This window comes from Paramisgurnus dabryanus, chromosome 14, assembly GCF_030506205.2.
Source record: "Paramisgurnus dabryanus chromosome 14, PD_genome_1.1, whole genome shotgun sequence".
Lineage (NCBI taxonomy): Eukaryota > Metazoa > Chordata > Actinopteri > Cypriniformes > Cobitidae > Paramisgurnus > Paramisgurnus dabryanus.
The window spans coordinates 32,596,426-32,607,173 of NC_133350.1; the positions used below are offsets into that span (position 1 = coordinate 32,596,426).

Here is a 10,748-nt window from a genome sequence, read left to right on the forward strand (position 1 = left end):
TCATCATGTTACGCAAACACACCTACACTTACTCTAGCTTAGTAACGCTGCCTCTCTGATGACGTTTTGGAGGACAACTGCTTTTTCCCCAAGAGAACAGTGTCTCAAGCTGAAGCAAGACTACTCCACTTTAAGAGCTCTTACATACTCTGTTAGAAGACTGAAGCAGGCTCCTGCTCATTTGTGGCATTCTAGTAACATTTACTCTGTCCGCAGACCGGCGAGTAATGAACAGGTCATGATAAAAAAATCCCATCTTTGTCTGCAAGTGTTATAAGACCATAGGAGGCTTGAGACGTGAAGCTCTGGAGCTGAGACCTGAGCCCGGATAGCTCTCCCTGCCACCTGTAAGTCGTGGTTATTCTTGGTTATGACAGCCAATCAAATTCCCCGCTGAAACCAAGATTTGCAGGCAACGGCCAATCAGCGTTCCCGGCTGAAACCAAGATTTGCAAGCGACGGCCAATCAGCGTTCCCGGCTGAAACCAAGATTTGCAAGCAATGGCCAATCAGCGCTCCTGACTGAAACCAAGATTTGCAAGCAACGGCCAATCAGCGCTCCTGACTGAAACCAAGATTCGCATGCAATGACCAATCAGCGCTCGTATCGCTATCATGAACCTGTCTGCTAGTAACAACCAAGAATTGACCAATCAACGTCAAGAGCCCCCCAGAGCTTGTGAATTACGGTCGGAGAAACATCTTCAGGTAAGTCACTTTTTATCAACAAAAATAAAGTAGCAAATATTTTAAATTGTTTTAAACGAAAAACCTCTAGCACAGACTAGCTTTGTAATTTAGGTAATTAATACAAACTAATAATTAAACGTCAATTGTTATTATATATATGTATATATGTGTGTGTTGTTGCAATCGTTATAACGTTACTGTAATCAAACTTATATGTTTTATAGATTTACCGAGCAATCAAAACAAAGTATAACGTTACAGTTTACTACATCTTTACTACAACTTCGTACACAGTAAGTTACATGCTTCTATTTTTAGTTCAGTAGCAAATATTCGTTTTAAACGAAACACCTGTACCGTTAGCCAGGCTAACATTAGCTTTGTAATTTAGGTCACTAATACAAACTTTTAATTAAACATCAATTGTTATTTATTATATTGTTGTTGTTGTTGTAATTGTTATACTGTAAGTTAATTTGTATGTTTTATAGATTCACAGAGCAATAAAGTATAACTGTAAGTTACTACGGCTTTACTACAGCTTCGTGCACAGTAAGTTACATGCTTCTATTTTTAGAACCTTTAAGTGTATTTTGATGCTAAACTTAGTTGTTTTAGCTAAATCAATTGTAAATGCATGATTTAAGGTTAAATGCTTTACTTGTAACATTATTAGAGCTTACTCTGGAATATAATGCTGATATGTTAGTCAACATTTTGAATCTGTTGGAAAAAATATACATATATATTTATATACATAGAGTAATATAAAATCAACACTGTAATGTGATCAATTTCTGCATTATTAATGTGATTTTTTTGTCAAAACATGAAATATAAATAGTCAGAGTCAATATGTTTGTTATCAGTAATCAAAATAATATCAATCTATGCACTAGTTTTCTATTTTAGATGAGGGACTGTTATGAATGTTATGGAAGTGACAAAAAGACACACGTTTTTGAGAGAAAACATTTGTAGGATTTCAGTGAATTATTTTGCACAAACCAGAAGCCAAAAACAGAACAAATGGAGAAGGGATGACTCTTTTTTAGAACAAAAACAATGCATTTAAATGTAATTTTCATGTGTGCATTAAAGAGGAATATGTACTGTTATGGATGTGACAATTCTGAAATGGTTTTTATATGATTATGAAAAAACATACTTAAAATGCTTTAAAATCTTTAAGAAAGAGACCTCCAGTGGTATAAAAACCACCAAATTTTGACAGCTAAGCTATAAATGCAGTGAAAATCTTTGGTAAAAAAATGTTCATGGTAAGGTTAGCTTTTGTAAGGAATTGCCCATATAGTAATGTAATTTACACAGCTGGATTACCAAATGTGTTTTCTGTTTCTCTGTAATATTTATATCTTCATTTTTTAATTCAGATGGAGCCTCGCTTCAGGAGACGGGCTGATGGCAGCCTGAATCTTTCGGACACACTGGAAGCAGCAAAGGTGAAGGAAGCCAACAAAGGAAAGCCTTACACAAGACCCCTGTCCCCGGAGGCTGTGCTGGACAAGGCCAAGAAAAGCTTAAGTCAGCACCATGGAGATCCAGCTAACAGAAAGCACCTGCTGGGTTTCTTTGAAATCCAGTTTGGTATCTTTCGTGGGCAAACATTCAGGTGGGTGGCAGAAAATGCACTAGTGTATGTTGCTTACCTGGTTGCATCTATGAAGAGGGACACCACAGGAGGCAGCAAAGACTCCCAAGAACATGCCCACAACAAGGGGAGTTTCAGGGAGTATATTGAGCTCTTTCCTTCTGGCAAAATTGCCATTGCTATGAAGGAAGAGCAAAATGATGCAAAAGCTTCCAAGCACGATGCCCCTACTCAGCAAGCTGCACCCACCCAGCACGCTGCACCCACCCAGCACGCTGCACCCACCCAGCACGCTGCACCCACCCAGCACGCTGCACCTACCCAGCATGCTGCACCCACCCAGCACGCTGCCACCACCCATGCTTCCACTGCCTCTCTACGCTCCCTCTTGGTTGGGAAGTTGCCTGACCAAAGAACCCTGACCAAGACCATAAAAAGGATGGTTTCCCCCATCAAAACCACACCTTGTAAGCAAACATTTATGTGTAAAATACTTGGTTTGTTTTTAGTATTTGTTGCTGTTCAGGAGTCATGTTTAATTGTCCCTTGTTTTGTTTTGTAGCTTTGGCCCAGGCACGTGCACGACCCTCTGCCACCCTCACCCATCCAACTGTGTCCATTGAGGGAGCCACAGGGCCCACAGCCACCCTCACCGACCCGACTGTTTCCATTGAAGCCGCCGCAGGGCCCTCAGCTACCCTAACCCACCCCCCTGTGTCTACTGAGATAGATGACAGCACACTGCTGGCAGAGGCAACTATGTTTGAGGAGGCACATGTGGCATGTACGTTTATACTTATTTAAAACATATAACAAAATATTGAAGTTTCCTTTACAGGCATAATAAAGTAAAGTAAAACAATGGGTGGGTTGCACCGACAAGGATTAGGCCCAAACATTTAATCTTGTTGAAAAATAAACAGGGTTACATTTAAATTATCATTTTGATCCAGGTTTAAATTTTACATTAAACCTAGATTATGCATGACAAATGCGCTGGCACAGCATTATATCACAATATCTGAGCTTGTTTCCTGCCACATTGCTCAATACAATACAATAGACTGTTTTAATAGATTGTCAAATGTTATTATTTTGAATCAACCCTTTAGATTTCCGATGCATGTAGGTAGTGATTTATAATACAAAAATGACTTTACCTTTGCCTGCATAAACTGTTTATTTTCTTTTGAATGACAACGTCAACATTGTTGCTGTTTAATTACAGCAAATTCATCGTGGCGGACAAAATAAATCACAGATGAAGGGTGTAGTTAAGGTTTTAATCTAAGATTTGTTAATCTGTGTTTAAATTGAAGTAGTGCAACACAAGTCAAATTAAAATTAAACTAAGATCAACAAACCCTGGATTAGCTCTAAACTGTCTGTCAAATTCTAGGCTTAATTGAAGCCTTGTTGGTGCAACAATGTGAATTAGTGTTTATGTTTTTTTCCAGCAAAACGAGTCTGTCTTCCAGCTGGATGGATACACACCCTGCCTGAAGTAGACCAAAGGTGGATATCCAAGGCCCTGTTCAGGTGGGCTGCACCAGGCCGTCCTGAGCTGATCTATAACAGGGTGGACAAACTTTGGTGGTATCCTCCACCGGTACCACTGAAGACCAGTAGTGCTCCTTCCTTGGAATTACTTTGGCCATCCTCTGCTGCTCTGGATGCCACGAAAGCTGTGGCAATTGAAGCTGACCTGTCCACATCCAGACTGTCAGAAAGACCTTCTGACCTCAGCTGGCCTGCATCAAAAGATCAGGGTCGTGATTGCTTTAAATAGTGTGTACTTTGTGGCATCTGAGTACCTGGCCTGCCGAAGATGTAAGAGAAAGGTCATCAGCTGGAGCCATGATATCGTCTCCCAACTCGACATTGGCCACAGAGTGCAGTTCCCCTGCATTCTAACCTCAAAACTTGCATGTGACTTTCAGGTAGTATGTTTGATGCGTCAACGAGGCCTGGGAAACAGCAGCAGCCAGATCCAGCGCAAGCTGCAGGAGCGTCATGCTGAGGTCTGGTTGCAAAAAACAGTCCAATATCTTACAGATTGCAAGGGGATTGCCAGTGCTGTCACATCAAGCTTGATACTGCCTGTGACATTTGAACCATTTCCTCCAATGCCTTCTGTCCCTAAGCACCGGTGGCTGATGCAGGTCTATGCCCAGGATGTCCTGCAACGGCTGGATGAGATCAAGGCCGCTATAACATCACAATATGGTCGGATCTTAAAAATGGATTCCACAAAAAAAGTAGCCAGAAAACTAGCAGGACCCAGCTATGGCACCGCTGCCTGGGCAACCAATGTTGGAAATGAGCATGGACAGGTGATCATGTCCGTGCTCACAGCAAGTGAGGGTTTTGGTCTTGGGCCAATGATTGAAGGCCTCATTAGGAGACACAGAGTGGCTGGGGTAGCTCCTCCCGAGGTACTGTATGTGGACCGAGACTGCTGTGGCAACACTCTTCTGAGGAGGATGTTTGAAGAGTGGGAGCAAATGACCATCCGGTTGGATATATGGCACTTTATGAGGAGATTTTCTGTGGGTTGCACCACCGACTGTCACCCGTTATATGCCACATTTATGAGTCGCCTCAGCCACTGTATTTTCATGTGGGACCAGGCCGACCTGACGGCCCTGAAGATGGCAAAGCGTGCAGAGCTAGAAGCTGACTGGAGACCATCATCTGAGGCGGATGTACTGCGCCGTATCAGCCGTAGCGAGCTAGCCCTACATTGCAGGAGAACCACTCGTGGGACCAAGGAGACCCTGACGATGATTGAGCGCCTCATTCAGGCCTTTGAAGGAGATGCTGGTCGTGACACTCTGGGAGTCCCTTTAATAAACTCAGCCCGGATGAGTGAGATCATAAAGTCCCAGCGAAAGCATGTGGCCTGCATCCAGGATCCTCAAGGTGTGCAGCTCTACATGCAGACGGGCACTTTAATGAAGGGAGGGCATCGTCTGCCAACTTACCGCTGTGCCAGAGGTTCTACTTCGCTGGAGTCTTTTCATCTGCACCTCAACAGATTCATCCCAGGTAAGTAATTTTAGTCACAGAATTTTTTAAATAAGATTTTACTTAATTATATATTGAACAGGGATGTGATTTTTCCGGATTAATCCGGAATTCCGGATTTTCCGACCTGAAAATGTGACCTACGTGAATCATGCAGATATGTAAAAAAATAATAATAAGGGGGGAGGGGGGTATCTCACAGCCGTCGCCATGGTAACCCGGGACGGAACCACAATCGCCGTCCCCGCGCAACAGGGCCACACCGGTGGCAGATGACAAAGAGATGCATTTTCCTTCCTTTCCAAGTATCAACAAGGACGTGTTTCTGACCGTTCGCAAATGGCGGATGGCGAAGTATGATTGTATTCACCAATCAGACCCGATCGTTTATCTCCTCTCTTCTCCTCATTTGCGACGTTTGGCTGTCACTCGCGTGACGCGAAACAAAGCGGCAAACATATACACGTCGGTTTACTTGGTGGATTTGGAGCAGCAATTTTCACAGAAATGAGAGGAAAAACGAGCGCCATTGCAGAATATCCTGGTGGCGACTGAGAGAGGGACGATGCAATAATATTGGTTCCGAAAAAAGGCAAGGAAATAAGTTACCTCATCGAGCCTGGTTTAACCTAACTGAGCATTACATTCGTGCATGAAACCTGATCGACGAACACGGAGGGGCGGGAATCGCGGGACGGAGTGTTTCTTCAGGCTCCGGCGTGAATATAAATTTCTCTTCTAAAGTTCTGTAAAAACACATAATGGGCTTAAAATCTTGTTTAAGAATCTGTTTTATAATGAGAATCTCTCTTTCAGCGCGCCTACGTGTGTTTGCGCCGCGTGACAGCCGATTTGAATCTGACAGAGTTCGTCACTGTACATTAAAAAATCCCACACAGACATTACAGCGTAAATGCTAGGATTAAGATTGATTTTATATATAACAGATAATCTAGATACATTTACCCTAATAAGTTTTTAAAAACATGGTAATGTTTTAATGTTTTGCTTTAGTGTTTTAATGCCAGACAATCATTGAAATGAGGGAAAAATGAAGAGAAAGGCAGCAGATATAGCATCCTTCTTCAGAAAGAGTAGCAAGAAGCAGCCAAACAAATCTTAGTAAAATACATTAAAGTAGCCTTCAAAATTCACATGATTCACATGAAAAAACATGGAGGTTGAATTATGACTATAAATTGTATGTTAATCTCAATTCATTTTAATAAAAATTAAATTATTGTAGCAATTGTATGTTACATTATTCTGATTAACACACTATAATACTTAAAAGTATTTTAAGGTTGGATGATAGAGATTTTATATGCCACCCCAGAGTAACTGCTGGCCCCTGCCTGGCCACCCCTATGAAAAAATCCCTTGGTCTGCCACTGATTAGCAAAACTCAAAAAATACATTATATTATAAATCTTTACCCGGACAAGTGACTTTTGTGCATGGACAAGTGAAACACAAATTTACTTGTCCGAAGGACAAGTTCCTCAAAAAGTTAATGTCAAGCCCTGATAAACATATTACAACAATTTACGATTAACTAAGAATAATAGTAAACTTCATTATTGTTAATATTGTGACTCTTGATGAGTCTTGATGACGTATGCAGCTTAGAAATGCGACCTCCGGAAGGCTGCAGACTTAGGATTGAGCTCTGTATCATCGTTTGTTTCAAAGGTTTCGTGTGTTTAAAGTTTTAAGGTTGCCAGTTTGATTAAAATAAATAGCACCTGCACTTTTTTGTACAATTACTTCTATTTATTAGTGTCAACCTTCTATTCGTGTGTTTAAAGTTTTAAGGTTGCCAGTTTGATTAAAATAAATAGCACCTGCACTTTTTTGTACAATTACTTCTATTTATTAGTGTCAACCTTCTATTGTTCATGTTTAACAGCTAACAAAGTTACTCATCTACAGGGGTCTAAAATTAGAAAAAGAGACCTTTAAGACACTTTATTATAACTAATGGTCCTGTGTAGCACATTTTACAGATATTTGTATTAAAAAAAAATACTCTGGTAAAAATAGAAGTACTGATTTAACTTCTTTACTCAAGTAAAAGTATCAAAGTACAGGCTTGGAAATGTATTTAAAGTATAAAATTAAAAGTAGCCATGCCTTTAGTTCTTTATAAGCCATTGCCTACATTTTATTTGGATGTCGGCAAAATAGGCCTTCTTTTGACATGAACATTTGCATGTTGCACATTTAGCTGTTAAAGTTGGGTAAAAATGCAAAACAAAAATAAGTTAAAACATATTTTTTATTATGGTTGTTGATATAGAGAGAGGTGGTGATGGAGCAGTGGACAAGACACTTGCTTTTGATTCCCACTGTTACACATCCACCAAATAATTTGTTATGTGTCATACTGTACAAAAAAGTAGCATGTTGCACATCTAGCTGTAAAATGAATTAAAATGTGTTTTTTTGTTCAAATAAGTTGTTATGGGTCCTACTTTACTATCCGTATAGATCCGCCACCAGTTTGATTGGCGTGTGTGTGTGGGGTCTCAATATATTTTCCTGCTTTTTTGTCCTTAGCCAATCACATGCCTGATTGAAATAATTATGAGAATAGCAAGAACAGTTATTTATGTATTTATATGATTTTTTTAATGTACAGGCACGCTGGCAAGTGACACCTTTTTTCAGGCGTATCTTTTGGATGGACTTGCAAGGTGGAATGAGGACCGGGCTGTGGCAGCAACAACTGATGAGCAGCAGCCACATTCCTATAGTCATCTTCTCCGTCATCCTGCCAATATTCTTGCAGAGGAGGTCATGGGCATGAAAATCAGCCCTTATGTTGGGCCAAGAAAGTACACTGGTAGATAACTGTTTGTTGTTTTTGGTGACAATTACACACACACACACACACACACACACACACACACACACACACACACACACACACACACACACACACACAGTGTTATAATAAAGAGTAATAATATAATATTCTGGTATATTATCTAATTGTCATTGTTTTAATATTTTAAAGGTGAACTTATCGGAGTAGAGTATCTTTACCAGCAAACTGGTAAAGTTCTGCAGGACTACAGGTTGGCCATTGAAGAGTCTGAGACCACTGAGGTTGCTATAGAGGTGGAGGAAGCTTATGATGAACTTGAGGAGTTTCAAGACATCACTGTCCCCACCTTTGACACAGAGCGGATACCTTCTGCTGCTTCACAAGCATCAGTGTCTGCAGCATCATCTTCAACCCCTCCGGCAACCAGACCCAAGTCATCACTGTATGTGTCACCAGTGAGATCTCCTGTCACCAGCTCTACGTCATCACTGTCTGTGGTCCCTCCAATACCAGTCACATCTTCTGTTTCCAGCTCACTGCACACTCAGCCAGCACTATCTCCTGGCGCACATAGCTGTGAGTTTTATCAAAGTATTTTTATTGAGAGTTGTTTGTTGTCAAACTAACTCTAAATGACTCTAAATGAATATTTGTCATATTGAAAGATAAATACAAATGTAAACTAAATATTTACCTTTTTCATGTAGCCCCAGGTAACCAAGGGTCCACAGAAACTGACCTTCCAACATCTGAAGAGAACCCTTTGCATGATGTAAGGGCACGGTTTCTTTTTTAATGTACATATACATGTATGCAAACAAAATCTGGGTTATGTTGGCTGTGCTTTCATGTGAATATTTGTATTCATTGGTGCTTTCAAAAGTTGCTAAATGATCTTTCATTTTAGGATTGTGTTGGACCCGATAATATTGAAGGTTATGGAGCTGTGCAGGACTTGGCAGAGTATTTGTTCAACCTTAGAGAACACCGTCTGGCCTTAACTGGAGAAGAGTCTGATCAAATCATCAACCTATGGCAGGCATTGGGGGAGTTTGATAAGAAAAAGACCACTTACTCGCCACGTCACCAAACCAACCTAAAACAGGGACGATTCAGGGCCAGTAAGAAGAATGTGGCACCAGGTGTGGAGAGCACCAGAAGGTATGCTAAATTTAGCAAATACAGGGTTTTGATTTGTTTGAGGGTTTTGATTTTTATAATAAGATATATATTTAGTAAAACCTGACGAATTATGACTAGCTTATCTTCCTGCAGCCTCTTAAATTCATACTTGGCTTAGATAAAACAAAAATTGTTAGTTGTGATTTACGTTTAATGCTGATTTTATGTTATGTAAGTTACATTCCTATGGACACAGTTCTAACCATACATCGTTGAAAAAACGCAGACCGGGGTCATTATAGAGTGCCACAGGGATTACATATTTTTGTTGGCTGACCCTCTCAAAAAAGCCAGTTTATTTTTCTCATAGACTTTTGGATTAACTGTGTTTAACAACAGTTTAAGACACTTTTTGTCCAAAGCTGTGATAATGCCACAACACAGTAAAACAGTAGATACCTAATTTATTGATATGATATTTCAACATCGACCCAGAAGACAAACAAGACAACATAACTCTGCACAGATATTAAAAATTAACATCTAGACCAGTGGTTTTCAAACTGGGGGCCGCGAGATGGTGCCAGGGGGGCCCCAGTTTTATGACATTTTATAAAATACATTATTTATCATGAATTCTGTGTAATTAAACCTAAAAAATAAGGCTACTAACCAAAAGTATTACTTTTTTGTACAATTTAATGGGTTTTTTTTTATTTAAAATGTTGAGTTTTAGAACAGTTTTTTGTCACAAATTTTTAACAGAGAAAAGTTCACACACTGAAAACAATCTTACATTAATAATATGTATTCTGCTGTAATTTGTAGGTGTTTCATTGGGCCTCATAGTCCTGCACAGAGGCCTGACTGCAACAGAGTGGTGGAGGGCATCTTCATAAGGCTCTGTGCTCTCTACCAAAATGCTGTGCGTGTTAATGGAGAGAGGGTCACCCGCTTCACAATGATTGCACGGGTCTACAGACATATCCGAGAGTGCATCCTCACCAATGATAGGGTGATGAGAGAAACCACCATCCAGCTTCCACAGATGAACGCTTCAACAATCTCAGACTGGTGAGTAAATTAGCATTGTTACCGCTATACCAAAACATGAACCCTCTGTATAGTCCTCAGCTGCTTTAAGTAATTGACACGGTTGACTGAATGTAACTGTGGGTGCTTTGACGGGTCTAGAAACAAATCAACAAGAGTCCAACTTCTGTTTACTTTTCTATTATGAAATATATGATTTATTGCTTACGACATGATCTTTAACAGACTGTAAGAATCCATAATCCAATGTTAATTTCAATTAAAGTAGTCATTTTACAAAAGCAACATGACACTAGGGTGTGATCAATTGCTATATGATATCAGCTGTGTAATGTTGCTGCATTATAGTCGTGATTAAACAGTAGATGATCACAGCACTTTTTTATTTTTGTTTAAATGTTTATTAATACTGGT

General features: G+C 40.0%; 1 long non-coding RNA gene across 1 annotated transcript; it reads left to right on the top strand.

The window, feature by feature from the left end:
• The first annotated feature begins 921 nt into the window (after positions 1-921).
• On the top strand, positions 922-2,316 carry LOC135747292 (uncharacterized). The gene is made up of 3 exons (XR_010531829.2): positions 922-983; positions 1,182-1,242; positions 2,085-2,316. It is a non-coding gene; the product is annotated as an uncharacterized lncRNA (long non-coding RNA).
• Positions 2,317-10,748: the final 8,432 nt, after the last annotated feature.